General features: G+C 39.8%; 1 non-coding gene across 1 annotated transcript; it reads right to left on the minus strand.

The window, feature by feature from the left end:
- Positions 1-409: 409 nt before the first annotated feature.
- On the minus strand, positions 410-515 carry LOC127741826 (small nucleolar RNA R71). The gene has a single exon (XR_008003031.1). It is a non-coding gene; the product is annotated as a small nucleolar RNA R71 (small nucleolar RNA).
- Positions 516-22905: the final 22390 nt, after the last annotated feature.

The following is a 22905-nucleotide window of genomic DNA, read 5'->3' on the forward strand; positions in this document are numbered from 1 at the left end:
CCATGCTAGAGAAGGTCCTGCAAATCATGCTGGGTAAGAAAGGAGAGTTCTAGGCTCCTATATCAATCCAAATCCAGGAAACTATGGAAGTAGCATCCAGAAGCCCACCATACATGCCAACAACTTTGAACTAAAACCCCAGCTCATCACCCTTGTTCAGAATAACTGCTCATTTGGAGGAAGTGCTCAAGAAGACCCCAATCAACATCTAACCACCTTCCTGAGAATTTGTGACACTTTGAAGTCTAATGGAGTCCACCCGGATGTCTATAGGCTGCTGTTGTTCCCTTTTTCACTCAGGGACAAGGCATCCAAGTGGCTCGAATCCTTTCCAAAGGAGAGCTTAACAAATTGGGAAGATGTGGTGAACAAATTTTTGGCAAGATTCTATCCTCCTCAAAGAATTAACAGGCTAAGAGCTGAGGTGCAAACTTTCAGGCAAAAGATGGTGAGACTCTCTATGAGGCATGGGAGAGGTTCAAGGACTTAACAAGAAGATGCCCACCAGATATGTTCAATGAATGGGTGCAACTTCACATTTTCTATGAAGGTCTTTCCTATGAGTCAAAGAAGGCTGTAGATCATTCATCAGGGGGCTCTCTAAACAAGAAGAAAACCATTGAAGAAGCTATAGATGTCATTGAAACAGTGGCTAAGAATGACTACTTCTATGCCTCTGAAAGAAGTAACACTCGAGGAGTAATGGAGCTGAACCACATGGATGCATTGCTAGCTCAAAATAAGATGATCACCAAGCAGCTAGCAGATCTCACGAAGAAGGTGGAGGAAAACCATGTTACAGCAGTCATCACTTCATCACCAACTCAAGAAGGAGTGAATATAAGAGAAGAAAGTGACTGGAAACAAGCCAACTATGTTGGAAACTCACCTAGAAAAATCCATGACCCATACTCCAAAACCTACAACTCTGGATGGAGAAATCACCCCAACTTTGGTTGGAGAAATCAATAAGACCAGGGTCAAGACCAGAGACGCCACAACCTCAACTCCAACAACAATGCAACTCACCAACGTACCTCACAGAGACCCTATCAACAACCACCTAACCACCCTTTTCAACCATTTAATCACAACCCACCATCACTAATAGAGGATAGTCTTTCAAAAATTGAGACTCTACTTGAAGATTTATGTAGAGAAGTCGAAGACAACAAGGTGTTTAAGGAAGAAGTGCGAGCCAATATCAAAAACCAAGGAGAAAACATCAAGAGACTGGAGTCACAAGTAGGGTATCTATCTCAACAAATTCCCAATCCCACTGATGGATTTTCCAGTGACACTGAGAAGAACCCAAGAGGAGAAACAAAGAAAATAAGGTGGAAAGAATGTAAGATGATCACCACAAGTGATGAGAGGAGTATGAATGAAGTAGAACACCTCCAAGACAATCAAAAGGGAAACCAAGAAGAAAAGAGCCATGCACCTCAACCCACACTCAAGGAAGAGCTGAAGAAGAAGGAGACATTTAACCCATATGCACCCTTTCCCCAAAGGCTTAAAGGTGGTGTAGCAGGGAGGATGTATTCAAGATTCCTCGACATGTTTGCATCTCTTAATGTAAATATACCATTTATTAAAGCCCTCCATCAAATGCCTTCCTACATAAAGTATATAAAGGAGCTATTAGCCAGAAAGAGTTATTTGAAAGGTGGACAAACAATAAAGATGAATAGGGATTGCAGTGCTCTTATTCAACTAGGGCCACCTGACGTGGCAGAAACTGGTAAGTTAAGAAATTATTAATAGAAATACGTTGCAAGTACAGTCCTTAACCAGCCAAAAATCCGCTTATCAATTTAAAAAGGGTTGTCACAAAGATTAAAATTAAAATACTGGTAGTATGAATCTCAGGTCGTCTCCCAACGAGTTGCAGAGAGATGTGCTATTTTATCAATCAGGTGTTTTTAGAAATGGTTGAGTTGATAAACAGGAAATTAAAATAGAGAATTTAATTAATTCTAAATAAAAGCCTTGACTGGGAGTAGATTAGTTGGAAGCCCTATTCTTGTTGAAGTACTCTCAAGATTAATAGATAATTGAAGGTTGCTCTGTTTAGTTACCCCTTACTAGGTAAGGGAGAGTTAAACACGTTGGAATGTTGTTTCTGTTCACAAGTCCCAATCTGCTCATTGAAAAGGATTAGTGTCTGTGAATAGAGGGCATTCCAACAATGAACCCAATTATAATTATCCTTTCAAGCATCCCAACAAAAGGTTTCCTTTCAATCAACTCCCCATCAAGTTAGGGAACTTCTCGCTCATTGTGAATATAGAACTCATGACATATAAAAAGGAATTAAAGGAAGACATGATAAATAAAAGATGAAAAGGGATTAAATAAAAATATTATTCTATATTAATAACTTGTGAAAACAATCCAATGTCAACTCTAGAGAGAATAATGATATGGAAGAATAAGTAAAAAGTAAATAGCAAAGTATAATGACTAGTACCGGAGGTGGCCTCTTCTCAAAAGCTAAAAAGCAAAATCTTCCAAAAATCCTAATTATGAATGTCAAGTGATAAAAACCTAGGGGAGGAGCCAATTCAGATCTAAAACTAAAAATTATGTGGAATGAATTGTTGTTCTCTGTTTCTACATGTTCCCTGAGAAAAGATTGCACAGAGGGGTTGGCAAAAGCTCACCAATCCAAAGACAAAGATAAATGCAAACCTCATCAAGGAGTTCTATGCAAATGCAGTCAGAGAAGATAGTACTAGGGTCCCCACCTTCAAAAGTTATGTAAGAGGAACAGAGGTGGACTTCAGCCCCATTACTATAACAAGGACTCTTCAACTGAAATCACCACATTTTGATGAGCTTAGCTATCAAGTAAGAATAAGTAATGCCCCTGATGAAGATGAACTTGAAGAAATCGTGAGTGATATGTGTGTTATTGGATCTGATTAGGAGAGATACTCGGACAAGAGGCCGAAGTTCAGTAGGAGAGGAGACCTCATCCCAGAAGCCAAGGGATGGTTTGAGCTAGTGAGGAGGTCTATCCTTCCAGCCGCAAATAATTCTGAGGTCAATATAGCTCGAGCCACCATGGTACATTGCCTAGTGAAGGGTGGAAGCATCAATGTGCATGAGATTATAGCTGAAGGAATCCAGGATTCAGCCGAGAAGAATGATCCGGGTGCTAGACTTTGGTACCCCAGCACCATCCTGAGGCTATGCATGAAAGCCAAAGTGGTATTTGAAGACAACAATCCACAATGGGTAAATCCTGGGAGATTAGTCACATTCCAACGCATACACTATGTGACACCTGCTCAACAACAAAGAAGACCTCGGATAGGGAAAAGAACTGCACAAGAAGAACCCCACCTAGAAGAACCTCACCAAGAAGAACCCCAACAAACAGGGCACCAGCAAGAAGGACAATTTGATCCAACCAATATAAATCTGTATCACATCAAGGAAGCCATTGAGTATATGGCAAGTAGCTATATGGAGGGACAAGAACAACAACTACATGTCCAAGCTCAAAGGATGGATCATCAAGAAAAACAACTCTCTAGTTGGATGGATCAACAAAGAGAGTGGCAGAAACAGCAAATGGAGTCTTGCTTGTGGCCCTAAGCACTTTGTTTTGCAGTATTACCACCGGATACATAAATGCCACAGACACATAACTGGGTGAACCTTTTCAGATTGTGACTTAGCTTTGCTAGAGTCCCCAATTAGAGGTGTCCAGAGTTCTTAAGCACACTCCTTTGCTTTGGATCACGACATTAATCACTCAGTCTCAAGCTTTTCACTTGGACCTTAATGCCACAAGCACATGGTTAGGGACAGCTTGATTTAGCCGCTTAGGCCTGGATTTATTTTCTTGGGCCCTCCTATCCATTGATGATGATGAGAAAAATAAATTATAGCTTATTTGAAAATAAAATCAAAATAGATATACTAATTACTACTACTCCTATATAACTTCTAAGGTAAATCTATAAGACAACTATCACAGAGTAAAGCTAAGATTAGGACTCAACAACCTTTATTTTGGGAAGTGGATGTTCCTCTGGTTTGTGGGGTGCTTGATCTTTCAAGAGATAATTTTTGACGCTACAGTTCCTTCAAGTCACGCCTTTGCTCTTCTTGTTCCCCAAGCAGTTTGCAAAGCATGCTATTTTGATTATTCTGTTATTCCTTTATTTGGTCCACAGCTTCTTGCAACTTGGTAACCGATGCTTCAAGATGCTCCCAGTACTCAAATTGAGGAAATTCCGGGAGGAATTCCTGTGCTCTCCTCTTGATGGGGTCATCCTGCACTTGTTATTTTTCCATTGACGTTTTGGTGATTGGTCGCTCAATTGAGATATACTCAGTTATTCCCATCTTTACTCCAGCATTTTTACATAGCATAGATATTAAGCTAGGATAAGCCAATTTGGCATCTTTGGAGTTCTTGTTTGCAATTATGTAAAGTTCACACGAAATCAATTGATGAACTTCCACTTCTCTTCCTAACATAATGCAGTGGATCATCACTGCTCTTTTAAATGTGACTTCAGAACGGTTGCTAGTGGGCAATATAGAACGCCCAATGAAGTCCAGCCAGCCTCTGGCGACTAGTTTGAGATCTTCTCTCTTGAGTTGATTTGAGACGCCCTTGGTGCTGGTGGTCCACCTGGCTCCAGGGATGCATATATCCTCTAGAATCTTGTCCATGCCCTTATTTGTTCTCATCATTCTCCTATTAAAGGAGTCTGGGTCATCTTTCAGCTGAGGTAGCTTAAAGATCTCCCTGATTTTGTCAAGGTGAATGTGAACAATCTTTCCTCTGACCAAGGTCTGATAGTCATAGAGGGCAGTTCTAGATGTTCTCTGCCTGTCTGTTTGCCACAGATTAGCGTAGAATTCCTAAACCATGTTTCTTCCCACCTTTGTGTCAGGATTAGCTAGGACTTCCCAGTTCCTGTTTTGAATTTGCTCTTGAATCTCCGGATATTTGTTTTCTTTCAGATCGAATCTAACTTCTGGGATCACTGACCTTAGACCCATTATTTTGTAGTAATGGTCTGAATGTTCTTTGGTTAAGAACTTCCCTTGATTCCAAAGTGGTTTTAGAATACTCTCTTTCTTGCCTCTTGGAGTGGGTTGTTTTCCTTTAGGAGCCATGATCTTAGTGAATATGGTTTAGTGATCATGGATAAACACACCAAACTTAGAGGTTTGCTTGTCCTCAAGCAAAAGAAAGGAAAAAAGAGGGATAGAAGGAGAGCTAGTATCGAATGGTGGATGAGAGGAGGGAGGTCGAATGTGGATTTAAAGGGAGGGGTGGGTTTTCGAAAATTTTGAAGAAAGATAAGATAGAAGATATGATTTATAAAAGATAAATATGATAAGAAAAAGATATAATTTAAAATTAAAAAGTTGTGAATGATATTTGAAAAAGATAAATCTGAATTTTTATTTTGAAAAAGATTTTAAAAGATAATTGAGTTTTTTTTTTTTAAATTTGAAAAGGAGTTGGATGGGATTTAAAAAGGATTTGTGTTTATGAATTAAGATACATTTGATATTTTTGAAAAAGGGATTTTAGAAATTAGGATTAAAATTTTTGGAATTGAAGGATGAGAGTTTGTAACATGTTTATGCAAGAAATCATGAATTGGAATATAAAAATTTTGAAAAATGTGAATTAAAAACGAAATTACCTCCTCCCCACAATCTTGGCATTAAACGCCCAAACGCTGCATGTGTTGGGCGTTTAACTCCTATTTGCAGCTTCTCCTGGGCGTTCAATGCCCAGCTGTTGCTTCTAGCTGGCGTTGAACGCCAGAAACTCCTTCGTCACTGGGCATTTTTCTGAACGCCCAGGACGCTATAAATCTGGCGTTGAACGCCCAGAAGGTGCTTCTTTCTGGCGTTCAACGCCCAGAAGATGCTTCTTTCTGGCGTTTAACGCCCAGATGGCTATCCTTACTGGCGTTGAACGCCCATTAGGTGCTTCTTTTGGGCGTTCAGTGCCCAAAACAGCTCTTACTTGCTTTTTTTTGCACCAGTGAGCTTCTTTTTGCTGTTTTATCCTCTGAATCATTCTGTAACTCTGTGAACTCAAGCAATTGCTATTTTACCTTGAAGATAATTGACATAAACCTGTAAAAATCAATTAATTGACAAATAAGCTTTGTAAATGGCTGGGTTGCCTCCTAGCAAGCGCTTCTTTATTGTCTTTAGCTGGAATAATACTGAGCTTTAATCAAGTCTCAGTTTTGAGCATTCTTGCTCAAAATTGCTTTCAAGATAATGTTTAAGTCTCTATCCATTAACAATGAACTTTTTGTTAGAATCATTAACCTGAAGCTCCACGTATCCATATGGTGACACACTTGTAATCACATATGGACCTCTCCACCGGGATTTCAATTTCCCGAGGAATAATCTGAGCCTAGAATTAAATAGTAGAACTTTCTGCGCTGGCTTAAAGACTCTGGATGATAGTTTCTTATCATGCCATCTTTTTGCTTTCTCTTTGTAAATTTTTGCATTTTCGAAAGCATTGAGTCTGAATTCCTCTAGCTCATTTAACTGGAGCAATCGTTTTTCTCCAGCTAACTTGGCATCAAGGTTTAGGAATCTGGTTGCCCAATAGGCCTTATGTTCCAGTTCCACTGGCAAGTGACAGGCTTTTCCATACACCAGCTGGTATGGAGAAGTTTCTATAGGTGTCTTGAATGCTGTTTTGTATGCCCACAGAGCATCATCCAAGCTTCTTGCCTAATCCCTTCTACGGTTAATCACAGTCCGTTCTAGGATTCTTTTAAGTTCTTTGTTAGAGACTTCAACTTGCCCATTTGTCTGTGGATGATATGGAGGGGCTACCCTGTGGCTAATTCCATATCGAACCAAAGCAGAGTAAAGTTGTTTGTTGCAGAAATGATTGCCCCCATAACTGATTAATACTCTAGGGGTACCAAATCTGCTGAAGATGTGTTTCTGGAGGAATTTTAGCACTATCTTAGTGTCATTAGTGGGTGTTGCGATAGCTTCCACCCATTTGGATACATAATCCACTGCCACCAGAATATAAGTGTTTGAGTATGATGGTGGGCCCCATGAAGTCAATACCCCATACATCAAACAACTTAATCTCTAAGATCCCTTGTTGAGGCATGGAATAACTGTGAGGCAAATTACCAGATCTTTGGCAACTGCCATAATTAAGTACAAACACTCGGGAATCTTTATAGAGAGTAGGCTAGTAGAAGCCACATTGGAGGACTCTTGTGGCTGTTCACTCACTTCCAAAATATCCTCCATACTGTGATCCATGGCAATGCCAAAAAATCTTCTGTGCTTATTATTTAGGCACACATCTATGAATTACTCCGTCTGCACATCTCTTGAAGAGATATGGTTCATCCCAGAGATGGTACTTTGCATCTGTGATCAATTTCTTTAATTGCTGCCTACTGTACTCTTTCGGTATGAATCTCACTGCCTTGTAGTTTGCAATGTCTGAAAACCATGGCACTTCCTGGATGGCAAAGAGTAGCTCATTCGGAAAGTTTTCAGAGATTTCAGTAAGAGGGGGGACGCCCCTTCTACTGGTTCTATTCGGGACAGATGATCTGCTACTTGGTTCTCTATCCCTTTTCTATCAAACTCTTACAGAAGCAACACCCATCTGATGAGTATGGGTTTTGAATCCTGCTTTGTGAGTAGATATTTAAGAGCAGCATGGTCAGTGTACACAATCACTTTTGATCCTACTAAATAAGATCTAAACTTGTCAATGGTGTAAACTACTGCGAGTAACTCTTTCTCTGTGGTTGTGTAGTTCTTTTGTGTGTCATTTAAAACACGACTGGCATAGTAAATGACGTGCAGAAGCTTGTCATGCCTTTGTCCCACCACTGCACCAATGGCATGGTCACTGGCATCACACATTAGTGAAAATGGTAATGTCCAGTCTGGTGCAGAGATGACTGGTGCTGTGACCAGCTTAGCTTTCAGAGTATCAAACACCTGCAGACACTCTTTATCAAAGATAAATGGCGTGTCAGCAGCTAGCAGATTACTCAGAGGTTTGGCAATTTTTGAAAAATCTTTTATAAACCTCCTATAGAATCCTGTATGCCCCAGAAAGCTTCTGATTGCCTTAACATTGGCAGCTGGTGGTAATTTTTCAATTATCTCCACCTTAGCTTGATCCACCTCTATTCCCTTGTTTGAAATTTTGTGCCCAAGGACAATTCCTTCAGTCACCATAAAGTGACATTTCTCCTAGTTTAAAACCAGATTAGTCTCTTGGCATCTCTTTAGAACAAGTGCTAGATGGTCAAGACAGGAGCTGAATGAGTCTCCAAACACTGAAATGTCATCCACGAAAGACTTCCAGAAATTTTTCTACCATATCAGAGAAAATAGAGAGCATTCATCTTTGAAAGGTTGTAGGTGCATTGCACAGACCAAATGGCATCCTTCTGTATGCAAATACTCCAGATCGGCATGTGAATGCTATTTTCTCTTGATCCTGGGGATCTACTGCAATGTGAATATGCATCCAAGAAGCAGTTGTATTCATGACCTGCTAGTCTTTCTAGCATCTAGTCTATGAATGGTAAAGGAAAATGATCCTTTCTGGTAGCTGTATTGAGCCTTCTGTAATCAATACACATACGCCACCCTGTAACTGTTCATGTAGGACCCAGTTCATTTTTTTCATTATGAACCACTGTCATGCCACCCTTCTTAGGGACGACTTGGACAGGGCTTACCCAGGGGCTATCAGAAATATGATAAATAATCCCAGCCTCTAGTAATTTAGTGACCTCCTTCTGTACCACATCCTTCATGAATGGATTCAGTTGCCTCTGTGGTTGAACCACTGGCTTAGCATCATCCTCTAATAGGATCTTGTGCATGCATCTGGCTGGGCTAATGCCCTTAAGATCACTGATGGACCACCCAAGAGCTGTCTTGTATGTCCTTAGCACTTGAATTAGTGCTTCCTCTTCCTGTGGCTCTAAGGTAGAGCTTATGATTACAGGAAAAGTGTCACCTTCTCCCAGAAATGCGTATTTCAGGGATGGTGGTAATGGTTTGAACTCGGGTTTACGTGGTTTTTCCTCTTCCTAAGGGATTTTCAAAGGTACTATTATTCTCTCTGGTTCCTCCAGATCAGGCTGAGTATCTTTAAAGATATCCTCTAGCTCTGATTCGAGACTCTCAGTCATATTGACCTCTTTTACCAGAGAGTCAATAATATCAATGCTCATGCAGTCATTTTGGGTGTCTGGATGCTGCATAGCTTTGACAATATTTAACTTAAACTCGTCCTCATTGACTCTCAGGGTTACTTCTCCTTTTTGGACGTCAATGAGGGTTCGTCCAGTAGCTAGGAAATGTCTTCCTAGAATGAGAGTTGCACTCTTGTGCTCCTCCATTTCCAGCACCACAAAGTCAGTGGGAAAGGCAAATGGCCCAACCTTGACAATCATGTCTTCAATCACGCCTGATGGGTGTTTAATGGAACCATCAGCAAGTTAGAGACATATCTGGGTTGGTTTGACTTTATCAGTCAATCCAAGCTTTTTGATAGTAGATGCAGGTATTAGGTTGATACTTGCCCCAATATCACATAGAGCTTGCTTGGTACAAGTACCTTCTAATGTGCATGGTATTATAAAGCTTCTGGGATCTTTAAGCTTCTCAGGTAAGCTTTTCAGAATGACTGCACTGCATTCTTCAGTGAGGTAAACTTTTTCAGTTTCCCTCTAATCCTTCTTATGACTTAAGATCCCTTTCATGAACTTAGCATAAGAGGGTATTTGCTTAAGTACTTCTACAAACGAAATCTTCATTTCAAGAGTCCTGAGATAGTCTGCAAAGCGAGCAAATTGCTTATCCTATTTCGCTTGACAGAGTTTTTGAGGATAAGGCATTTTGGCTTTGTATTCATCAACCTTAGTTGTTGCAGGTTTATAGCCTACAGCCGTCGGTTGAGAAGCCTTTTTAGAAGGGTTGTTATCAGCACTTGTATGTGTCTGATCTCCCACTGGCATTTGAATGCCAAGAGTGGAAGCTGGAGTGGCGTTAGACGCTAACTCCTTATCTGTTTTTGGCATCTGAACGCCAAAACTGTGCTTCCTTTGGGCGTTCAACACCAATTCCTTGCTTGTTTCTGGCGTTGAACGCCAGGACTGAGCATGGTTTGGGCGTTCAACGCCAGCTTTCCACCCATTCTCTGGCGTTTGAGCACCAGAATTATTCCTCTCTGGGCTCTTACTGTCCTCAGAGGAATTTTGGTTAGTTTGCTCATTTCTTGGCTTCCTGTTATCTTGAAGTGAGGTATTTAATATTTTCCCACTTCTTAATTGAACTGCTTGGCACTCTTCTGTTATTTGTTTTGATAATTGATGTTCTGTTTGCTTCAACTGTACTTCCATATTCATATTAGCCATTCTTGTTTCTTGTAGTATCTCCTTAAATTTGGCTAGCTATTTTGTTAGAAAATCTAGTTGCTGATCGAATTCAGTAACTTGTTCTGTAGGACTGAGTTCAGCAGTTACTGTTTTAGCCTCTTCGTTGATGGAAGGTTCACTGCTTAGGTACAGATGCTAATTTCTGGCAACTGTATTAATGAGCTCTTGAGCTTCTTCAATTGTCTTTCTCATGTGTATAGATCCACTAGCTGAGTGGTCTAGAGAAATTTGAGCTTTCTCTGTAAGCCCATAATAAAAGATGTCTAACTGCACCCACTTTGAGAACATTTTAGAGGGGCATTTTCTTAGCATCTCTCTGTATCTCTCCCAAGCATCATAAAGGGATTCATTATCTCTTTGTTTGAAGCCTTGGATGCTCAATCTTAGCTGTGTCATCCATTTTGGAGGAAAATAGTGATTCAGGAATTTTTCTGATAGCTATTTCCATGTCTTTATGCTGTCCTTAGGTTGGTTATTTAACCACCTCTTAGCTTGGTCCTTTACAGCAAATGGAAACAGTAATAATCTGTAGATATCTTGATCTACTTCCTTATCACGTACTGTGTCAGTAATTTGTAAAAATTGTGCCAGAAACTCTGTAGGCTCTTCCTGTGAAACACCGGAATACTGGCAACTTTGCTGCACGATGATAATGAGCTGAGGATTCAACTCAAAACTACTAACTCCAATGGAGGGTATACATATACTACTCCCATATGAAGTAGTAGTGGGGTTAGCATATGACCCCAGAGTCTTTCTGGACTGTTCATTTCCACTTAGGTCCATAATGGAAAAAGGGAGATGATGTGAATTTATTTTATTTATTTTATTTTATATAAAAATTTTGAAATAATAATAATAAAATAAGATAAAATAAAGACGACAATAAAAATAAAAATAAATAAAAATAAAAGTAAAAATAAAAATAAAAAAATTTAAAAATATTTTATGAAGATTTTCGAAAAAGTGAGGAGAGAGAAAGTGGTTAGGATATTTTTGAAAAAGATATATTTTTTAAAAAAATTTTAAAAGGATGAGATTTGAAAAATTTTTAAATTGAAATATGAATTTTTATAAAAAAAATTCGAAAATATGGCTTAAAAATAGTTAGAAAAGATATTCTTTTGAATTTTGAATTTTATGATGAAAGAGAAAAACACACAAAAGACACAAGACTTAAAATTTTTTAGATCAATGCTTCTTGTTTTCGAAAATTTTGGAGGAAAAACACGAAGGAACACCAAACTTAAAAATTTTAAGATAAAAACACAAGAAAGACTCAAGAACACCTTGAAGAATCACAAGAACAACAAGAACAAAAGAAAGAACACCAAACTTAAAATTTTTTAGAAAACCAAAATAAATTTTTGAAAATTAAAGAAAATTAACAAGAAAACATCAAACTTATAGTTTGGCACAAGATTCAATCAAAGAAAAATTATTTTTGAAAAAGATTTTAAGAAGAAGATACCCAATTACCAAGAACATAGACCAATGCTCTAGCCAATTGAGCTATAAATGTAACGTGTTTTAAAGAGGTATTTTTAATAAATAAAAATAAAATTTTTTTGAAAACTAATATTTTGAACTTGCACAAGGAAAACTCGAAAAATACACAAAATAGGAAAAACCAAATATCAAACAAGAAAATTTGACAAGAACAATTTGAAGATCAAGGAAAAATAAAGAACATGCAATTCAAAAATTGAAAGACAAAGAAGAGCATGCAATTGACACCAAACTTAAAACATGACACTAAATTCACAGAAAAACTAAAAATTAATAAAGAAAACTAATAATTTAGAAAAAAAAATTTTGAAAGGATAATAAAAGATGCAATTCTAGTAAAAAAGATAAATTTTTCCTTATCTAAGCAACAAGATTCACCGTCAGTTGTTCAAACTCAAACAATCCCGGCAAAGGCGCCAAAAACTTGGTGCACGAAATTGTGTATGCCAATATTAATGGACTATTTCTCACAGCTTCGCACAACTAACCAACAAGTGCACTGGGTCATCCAAGTAATACCTTAGTGAGTAAAGGTCAAATCCCACGGAGATTGTTGCTTTGAAGCAAGCTATGGTTATCTTATTATTCTTAGTCAGAATTCCAACAACAGTGTTTTTCAAGTTCAATTGTAAAAAGTGAAAGGGCATAATGGAGAATATGTTGGAGTTTTAGAGATGCTTTGTCCTCTGAATTCTTGCAACATAATGCTTTCTCACTTTCATAAATGCAAGGCTCCTTCCATGGCAAGCTGTATGTAGGGTGTCACCGTTGTCAATGGCTACTTCCCATCCTCTCAGTGAAAATGGTCCAAATGCTCTGTCATAGCACGGCTAATCATCTATTGGTTCTCGATCATGTCGGAATAAGATCCATTGATCCTTTTGCGTCTATCACTCGCAAGTTTGAAGTTCGTCACAGTCATCCAATCCCAGAATCCTACTCGGAATACCACAGACAAGGTTTAGACTTTCCGGATCCTCATGAATGCCGCCAACAATTCTAGCTTATGCCATGAAGATTCTAATTAAGGAATCTAAGAGATACCCATTCAATCTAATGTAGAACGGAGGTGGTTGTTAGGCACACGTTCATGGATTGAGGAAGGTGATGAGTGTCACGGAGCATCACCTTCTTCATAGTGAAGCGCGAATGAACATCTTAGATAGGAACAAGCATGTTTGAATGGAAAGCAGAAATAATTGCATTAAATCATTGAGACGCTGTAGAGCTCCTCACCCCCAACAATGGAGTTTAGAGACTCATGCCATCAAAGGGTATAAAATTCATACTGAAAGATGTCATGAGATACAAAATAAGTCCCTAAAAGTTGTTTAAATACTAAACTAGTAACCTAGGTTTACAGAAAATGAGTAAACTAAGATAGATAGTGCAGAAATCCACTTCTGGGGCCCACTTGGTCTGTGCTGGGGCTAAGACTTAAGCTTCTCACGTGCCTGGGCTGTTTCTGGAGTTGAACACCAGGTTGTAACCTGTTTCTGGCGTTGAACTCCAACTTGCAACCTGTTTCTGGCGCGGAACTCCAGACTGCAACATGGAACTGGCATTGAACGCCAGCTTACATCATCTATCTTCATGCAAAGTATGGACTATTATATATTACTGGAAAGACCTGGATGTCTACTTTCCAACCCAATTGAGAGCGCACCAATTAGACTCTTGTAGCTCCAAAAAATTCATTCCGAGTGCATGGAGGTCAGAATCCAACAACATCAGCAGTCCTTTTTGAGCCTAAATCAGATTTTTGCTCAGCTCCCTCAATTTTAGCCAGAAAATACCTGAAATTACTGAAAAACACACAAACTCATAGTAAAGTCCAGAAATATGAATTTTTTCCTTAAAACTAATAAAATTATACTAAAAACTAACTAAAACATACTAAAATCTACATGAAATTACCCCAAAAAGCGTATAAAATATCCGCTCATCAGAGATCATGCTAGAAATGCTTTCTCATGTTGGACCAAATTGGGGTCTGGGCGGATATAGTGACATGTAATCCTCCCAACACTTTGATTTTGAAATACATGTGGTATAATCAGTGACCATACTTCATCTCTTCCCATGAGCAATTAAATCAAGGAATTGGGCAATTGTTCAAGCTTAGAGAGATTGGATTACCAAGGAATTAGAATCTAATCACCTAAGATTGCCAAGGAGATCAATAGATGCATTGATTGAGGAAGAGATGAAAATGAACTTGATCCGGAGAATACAACATCCCCTGAGCCCAATGAATCCCCCATTTCTGATCTTACCCATTCTCTTTATTTTCTGTCATCTATTTTTCTGCTCATTACCCCATATCCCCATTTAAGATTCTGCACTTTAATTTCTGCTATTTACTTTTCCGTCATTTAATTTTCTGCAATTCTCAAACTGTACTCTATTTAGCTCAACTAGCATACTCTTCCAACTAAAGTTGCTTGACCAATCAATCCCTGTGGGATTCGACCTCACTCTATTGTGAGTTTTTACTTGACGACAATTCGGTATACTTGCCGAAGGGAAATTTGTTGAGAGACAAGTTTTCATGCATCACATCCTAATCCGAAACAACATCGGAACAACTCGACCTAGAGAAGGAAAGCTAGCAGCAAACTGGAAAGGACCCTACCGAGTCATAGAAGTGCTGGGAAAGGGCTACTACAGGCTTTCCGAACTCGACAGGCGAGAGCTTCCTAGGTCATGGCACGCCTGCAACCTAAGAAGGTACTATAGCTAGGGATGATAAAGGACCTTGGACAAGGCACACTGTTTTTCCTGAAAAGGTTTTTTAACGAGGCACCAAGCCAAGACCTACAAATCACCGGACTTAGGAAATTAACCCCCACATGTATATATTTGCCTTTTCTTTTAATAAAATCTGTTCAGATTTTCTACAAACGCTCAAGCCGCATTATTCTGAAACATTCAACGTCCAATTATAAAGCTACAGATCGACGGAAAGTGAAAATCAAATTCACTGCGCGATCGCGATATAGATCAAAGATGAAAACCAAATTCATTAAAAGGTCGACCAAACGAGGGTTAAAACCCAAACTCTACAAAATCAGCAAAGATGAAAGCAGAATAATGCAAGAAGTTATAGAAAGTGATCCATAGAAAGGACCTGACGAGGTCCTAATAAAATGGATTACTATAAAATAACTTGAAAGACTGGCCGGCATAAAAAAGTCAGACCAGCCACAACAACCAAAGTTATAAGTAAATCCCTGGAAAGAGGTCTGGCCAGCCTTATAAAAGAGGATTACTATAACTTAGAAGAGTCCGGCATGTTGAAGTAGGACTCTCACGATAAAGTTACGAAGGTAATCCCTGAAAGAGACCTGAACAAGGTCCAAGAAAGAGGATTACCAAGTAACTCGACAGGGCCCGACGTGACAAAGTTGGCCCAAAATATAAAGTTACGAAGGTAATCCCTGAAAGAGACCTGAACAAGGTCCAAGAAAGAGGATTACCAAGTAACTCGACAGGGTCCGACGTGACAAAGTCGGCTCAAAATATAAAGTTACAAAGGTAATCCCTGAAAGAGACCTGAACAAGGTCCAAGAAAGAGGATTACCAAGTAACTCGACCGGGCCCGACATGACGAAGTCGGCCCAAAACGTAAAGCTACGAAGATAATCCCTGAACAAGGTCCAAGAAAGAGGATTACCAAGTAACTCGACAGGACCCGACATGACAAAGTCGGCCCAAAATATAAGGCTACAAAGGTAATCCCTGAAAGAAACCTGAACCAGGTCCAAGAAAGAGGATTACAAAGTAACTTGACGTGGCCCGACGATACAAAGCCAGCCCGAAACATAACTCTACAAAAGTAACCCCTAAAAGAGGGTGACTAACAACTCTTCGGACAAAAACTGACATGAAGAAGTCGGCAACCTCAGCATTATAATTCCTAATGAAGACCTGAACAAAGTTCAAACAAAATAAATTGTTGAAAACAGCATCAGGAAAGGAATCAAAGCGATCATGTCAGACAGAGTTCCAAACACTCCTAAAGCCTACGAAGATACCAATACAAGTGCAGACAGACATGATATAAAAACACGAAGTTATAATAATAGCCAGCTTCAGAGGCCACCAAGTTCAGCCCACAAAGCCTGGAAACTACTTTGTTTATCAAAATAAAGTTGCTAAACCAGCAACTAAAAATGTGTTGAAAGTCAGCAAAATAAAGAGTTCAAAAGCCCACAAACCGGGCTATCTACACAAGTAATTACAGAAAACAATTAAACACTCAAAAGCTTCTCGGCAGCATCAATACAGGGTGAAGGAGGGTGAGTCTGGAGAGGCACTGCGTCCACTGTCCCGTCGTCCTGATTCAAAATCTGGCAATCAGGATCTAATTCGGGATGAATAGGAGCTGCAGAAGCGAACACAACAGAAGCTTTGGCAACAGACTCAGAGGGAGGGTCAATGTCGTCATCATCAGGATCATCGGGGATGATCTTACCATCCTTCACAACATTATCCAAACTAAATAAAGCAAGGTTGGCCTCTTGGGTAATAACCCGAACCTGCTCCTTCAGGTTCTCATAAGCAGCAGTTACGCTGCCCACAAGGTGACCCTTGAGCTCAGAATAATCAACTCGGACCGACTCTAACTCCCCTCTGAGACGCATCGATTCTCGGTAAGTCATGACATAGCTATCTTTGTGCTTTAATGCCACATCCTCAGCCAACCGCACAGAGGCTACCAAGGCAAGAGAGCTGGCCTTCTCCCCTTCCAGCTCCTTCTTCAATTTAGTCACCTTTGCTTCAAGCTCCTTCTTCAGACCCTTCATCCAATTGAACTCTTGCTTAGCTTCCTCCACAAAGGCTTTGGTAGCATGCAGAGGAAGATCTTGAGCAGTCTGATACAAAGCAGCTCCTATATGAGCCATCTTAACACTGCTTCGAGTTATAAAATCTAAGTGATGAAGCAGAGAAATATCATCCATAGAAAGGGCACCATAAGGGGCGATCTGCTAGGACAAAGCCAATGGGGTCAAAATCCGGGGCATCCAGATTGAAAGGTTCAACGGTTCGAGGATTTTTAGGATGAGGAACGGCCGAAGAAGAAACCACGCCAGCAATAGAAGATTGTGGGGGATCCACTAAACGAACCTGAGGAGTAGGGATCATTCTCCTCGGGCTAGGAGAACTCGGCACAGACGGCTTTAATGGGACCTGAGAGGACCCTTCCCCATCTACCCAGGCTGAGGTGGTTTGTGCTGTAGTGGCTTTCCTCGCCTTTTTGAAGGCCTTCATTTCATCATTATTCTTGACCATCTCTAAAAAATGAAAAACAACAGTTTTACACACTGGGAAGAAAGGAGAAAAGCAAAAAATAAGAAATAGTATACATCAAGTAATACCCAATATATCACGGATGAGAGAGGGGTCTGCCAAACATTTTTTGGTATCTAAGTGAGGAGGTTCCGCCCAAAGATACTCCAAAACCGTCACAAAAGCTTGTTCGAGCTCATCAAGCATCTCCCACGTATAACGAGATACTACTACATTCTGCTGCCAATGTAAAGGGAAGGATGGCTCCTCATTCGCTTCTAGAAAAAAGGGACGAGCTCCCTCAACAGCTCGAACCTTGAAAAAATAATTCTTGAAGTCCCTAAAAGACTCGTCATACATGGTAAAAACCTTATGTCCTTGTGCAGATCTAAAAGAAACCCACGAGGCTTTCTTTTTGTCAAGAAATTCCGGGCTTAGTTAAAACAAACAAATAAAGGAAAAGAGTTTGAGAAGGGATAACATTCAGTTCGTGACAAAGAAGTTGAAAAATCTTAATAAAGCCCCAAGAGTTTGGATGAAGCTAGGATGGAGCTACAGTACACGACCACAACAAATCAGTCTCAAACGAGGTAAAGGGAAATGTGATGTCCAACTGGCTGAAGAAATAGTCATAAGTATAAAAGAAAAGGCGCTCCCCCTGGGTCAGGACAGGGAACCCATCCCTCTCCTCGAAGTCAGGTGCCACCAGCACATAATTCTTCTCCTGATCCATACTCTTATAGAGACGGTGATGTTTCCTAAGCTCCACACAGAATTCAGTATTGACCACAGAAACAGACATCAAAACAAGGGAGTCCAGCCAAATCGGACATACCCTCAGGAACCTTAGAAGACGTCTCTACAATATTTTTGCGAGAAGACATAGCCAACTAGTCCAACAAACAAGAAAAGGAGAGTGGATTAATAAAAACATCTCGGACAAAATCAAAACAACTCAGCCAGCACAGTCCAAACACGGCACAAACAGCAAAAAAAAAACCCAGGACCCACACCAAGAAGGCCCAGGGCATCCTTTGGAGTCAATCAGGGAACAAAGATTCAGGAAAATCTACAAGGCTAACGACCCAACAAAAACTCACAGGAAAAAGCAAGAGAAAAAGAAAAACGTTCCTTGAGAAGTGAAATTCAAAATAAAAGCCAAAAGAAATGGAGCATCAAAAACCAATTAATGAGGGCATTAAAAAGCCTCGCGCATTCCCAAGGCCATGACACTAATGCAAAAGTGCGCACTTTCAGAGGAAACGGAACAGAAACGTTCTGCATTCAAAAAGGAACTCTACAAAGATAAAATCGACGAAATTCTCGAGTTTGGTCTCACCCAAGAAGGATCGAAGTCCTAAAACTAAAGATTCAACCTCAAAAAGGAAGACCGAGCTCGAGCAGGGGCACTGTTCATACCCTGGGTCGAGCTGTCCGACCTGGGATGTTCTACCGACAAAGAGACCGACTTCTTCAGATCAGGACAATCCGACCTCTTCTCAAAGAGCTCGGCCAAACTACCAGAAAAGCCCACTAAAGGGCCCAAACAGAGGAACACGACCCGAATCCAAGGGCAGCCCAAGCCTATAGAGATAAAGGCGATTCCTGATGCCAGGGCATTTTGGCCAGTTTCACTGACCTTTTCTTTACTCTTTTAGGTAATTTCATGCATTTTCTTAGGAAATAAGTTAGTTTTGGGCAGATATTCACTCAGACCTTGATTCAAGCATACATTGTACATTTTACATTATTTCATGAGGATTTTGCATGATTTTAATGACAAAATTGTATATTGCATTACCCATGACTTGGACTAGAACTTTGATGCACTCTATTGCTTGATTTCAGGACGAAAGGAAGCAAGGAATGGGAGGTAACTTGCAAAGTTAAGGAGAAAAGTGATTGCCAAAAACACTCTCAAAAGCCATCAATGCCCACGTTAAAGAGTCACGTTAACTAAGTTAACGTGAACTCTAACGTGGAGAAGAGAAGTTGAGCCAACGTTAGTGACACTTAACATTGTCATTAACGTTGGCAATTGTTCACAAATGGCCACGTTAGAAGGTTAACCTAGTTAACGTGGCCTCTAACGTTAAAGGGGGAAGAGAAGCCAACGTTAGTGACAATCAACATTGTCACTAACGTTGGCCTAAGGTGCAAAAAGCCACGTTAACTCCCACGTTAACCTGGTTAACGTGGGAGCTAACGTAAGAGATGGAGAGTTGTCGACAATGTTAGTGACACTCAACATTGTCACTAATGTTGGAGCAACCACACAACCCCCAAGAGCCACGTTAACCTCCACATTAACTTGGTTAACGTCGAAGCTAACGATGAAGAATGAAGAATGAGCCAACGTTAGTGACACTCAACATTGTCACTAACGTTGGGATGGCTAAGAATGGCCACGTTAGAAGCCATGTTAACCTAGTTAACGTGGACTCTAACGTGAGACCTAGGGGCACACTTGAATGTTAGTGACAATGTTGAGCGTCACTAACGTTCTCGAAGGTTGGCAAAAGCCACGTTAGAAGCCACGTTAACCTAGTTAACGTGAGCTTTAACGTGAAGCAAGAAGGGGCACACTTGAACTTTAGTGACAATGTTGAATGTCACTAACATTCTCGAGGGCTAGCAAGGCAAAGTTAAAAGCCACGTTAACCCAGTTAACGTGGGCTTTAACGTGAGGCAAAGGGGTGCATGGCAACGTTAGTGACAATGTTAAGTGTCACTAACGTTCTCGAACTTGTATTTTCACTAAATGTTAAACACCCCTAACGTCTTGAGCTAAAGTCTCTGCCCACTTCACACTTTCTCTCTGCAAGTAAGCCAAGCCCAATTGAAGAAAGGAACTGCTTCAAGCACAAAGATCCAGAGGCCCAAGACTTGAAGAGCTAACTAGAAGCTGAGAAGAGTAGTATATATAGGAGTAGTTTTGAAATAGAGAGAGCTTTTAGGGGAGAGGAGCTAAAAAAAGGGAATTACTCTTTGTATTTACTTTCTGGGCACTTCTAGCTTTATCATGTATTCTCCATCTTTGATTTTGATTTCTAGAGCTATGAACAACTAAACCCCTTTCATTGTTTCTAGAGTTATGAACAACTAAACCCCTTTCATTGGGTTAGGGAGCTCTGTTGTAATTTGATGGATCAATACTAATTTTCTTATTCTTCTTCTATCTTTCCTTTTGATTTTACTTGAAAGCTTTCGATCTTCATCCAATTGGATAGTTATCTTGGAAACGAAGCTATTCAAACATGGATCTCTTCGGATCCTTGAAAGAGGAATAAAGAGATTAGCTAGAAATGCTTTCTCATGCTGGACCAAATTGAGTGTGGATGGGTATGTGGCTATAACCCTCTAAGCATTTGATTTGGGAAGTGCATGTGGTATAATCAGTGACCACACTTCAACTCTTCTCATGAGCAATTAACCAAGGAATTGGCTATTGATCAAGATTTGAGAGATTGAATTGCAAGAAATTGTGATTCAATCACTTAAGATTGCCAAGGAGATCAATGAGTGCATTGATTGAGGAAGAGATGAAAATGAAATTGATCCGGAGAATGCAACATCTCCTAAGCCCAATGAACTCCCCATTTCTGATCTTACCCATTCTCTTTATTTTCTGCAATTTACTTTTATGAGCAATTCCCCCATTCCCATTTACAATTCTACTATTTACTTTCAGTCATTTACTTTCCTGCCATTTTAATTTTTGCAATTATCAACTCTACTCATGGATTCGCTCAACTAGATCATTCCTCTAATTAAAGTTGCTTGATCAATCAATCCCTGTGGGATTCGACCTTACTTTATTGTGAGTTTTTACTTGACGACAACTTCGGTACACTTGCCGAATGGGAATTTGTTGAGAGACAAGTTTTACCCCGATCAATTCCCTTAAAGATAAGATGGCCTCATTTGAAGATAAAGATAATGTAAGATAACTAACTTATCTTATCTAAGGAAGGTCTCTTTACACCATTATAAATACACTGGAGCACCCAGGTATAACTCATACTCTGATTCTACTCAATATCTGCTTAATACACTTGCTAACTTAAGCATCGGAGTCCTTTGCAGGTACCCACCACCCTCCGGGGATGAAGGAATCAGCACCACCATCAAGTCCAACAAATCAGATACAACCGTTCCGACCAACACGGAAGATCTCATCCGAGATCGACCTACAGTTTCAGGTCACTCTCGGAACACTAACGTTTGCAATCCCTTTTGCTCCACGTTAACGCTCACGTTAGTGGCATTAACGTGACTCTTAACGTGGATGTTTATGGCCTTTGCAACGTTAGTGGTGTTAACTTTACCACTAACGTTGGAGCTTCTTCTTTCTTCCACATTAGTCCCTACGTTAGTGTAACTAACATCGCAACTAACATGGGTTAAGTTGGCCTTCGAAGACGTTAGTGGTGTTAACTTTGCCACTAACGCTGCAAGCTTGCTCCCTTTCCACGTTAATGACCTCATTAGTGGTACTAACGTAGCTATTAACGTGGCTCTTCTCTGCTTCATTTGGCCTGAAATCAAACAAACAAAGTGCATCAAAGCTCTTGTTCTAGATTATGAGATCCTGAATCATCTAAATCATGTATTATTCTCATGAAATCATGTAAAGTTCATAATGTTTGCTTGAATCAAGATGTAACTATATATTCATCCAAAAACTTGCTTATTACCTAAGAAAATGCATAAAACTACCTAAAATATGTAAAGAAAAGGCTAGTGAAACTGGTCAAGATGCCCTGGCATCACAACACCAAACTTAAATCTTGCTTGTCCCTAAGCAAGTGCTAAAGCATAAGAATAATGAATGAATATACAAGATAAACAAGTCCTTATTTATAAAAGTCAAATCCTTGGTTCATGGGGGTTCATGCATAGCAACTTAGGTTCCTACCCTTGCTGGTTTCTAGGCCCTTAACATGCCTTTGAACACTTACTTGGTTGCATTCTATGAGACCCTTATTTACTGATCCCCTTTTTTTTTGAGCTTATTGCTTTCTTAGGCTAAGTGCTCTGTGTTGAGGCAATTCTTTATGATAAGCTTTCAGCCAGCACTCCCGAACTAGTTGGTTCAAGGTGCTAGGTGTTGAAACACCCCTAAGGACCTACTCCCTCAAGTCTCTCCTCCATACATACACACCACAGGCATATGGTTTGTTATTTTCTTCCTTGAGACCTTGGTCTCCAGCACCTCTTTGTGTTACTAAATGCTTTGTTACCAAGTAGTGAAGTACTCCTAAGAACTTATTCATCCAAGCAGATCCTTTACACAAAAACACCACAGACACATGCCCTAAGATTCAAACCGTTGGTGCCTAGCCTTATTTCTTGTTCTTTTCTTTCTCTCTTTTTTATATTCTATCTTTTTTTTTTCTTATTGGGATCTTGTTATTCAGCTAGTTTCATAGGATGCATTTCAAGCATATAGTTCAAGACACATAGTTGTCCTTGTACCTATGAACCAACTTAGCTAATCAATGACCACCATAAACATTGGAACTTTATTCTATGACATGGACTCCACTCTTGTTTTTCATAACATTCTGTTTTATTTAAATCAAGGGACAAGCATACAATTAAGCAAGATGGAGTGGAAACAAGGAACTAGCTAGTAAAACTTATT

Source organism: Arachis duranensis, chromosome 9, assembly GCF_000817695.3.
Source record: "Arachis duranensis cultivar V14167 chromosome 9, aradu.V14167.gnm2.J7QH, whole genome shotgun sequence".
In the NCBI taxonomy this organism is placed as follows: Eukaryota; Viridiplantae; Streptophyta; class Magnoliopsida; order Fabales; family Fabaceae; genus Arachis; species Arachis duranensis.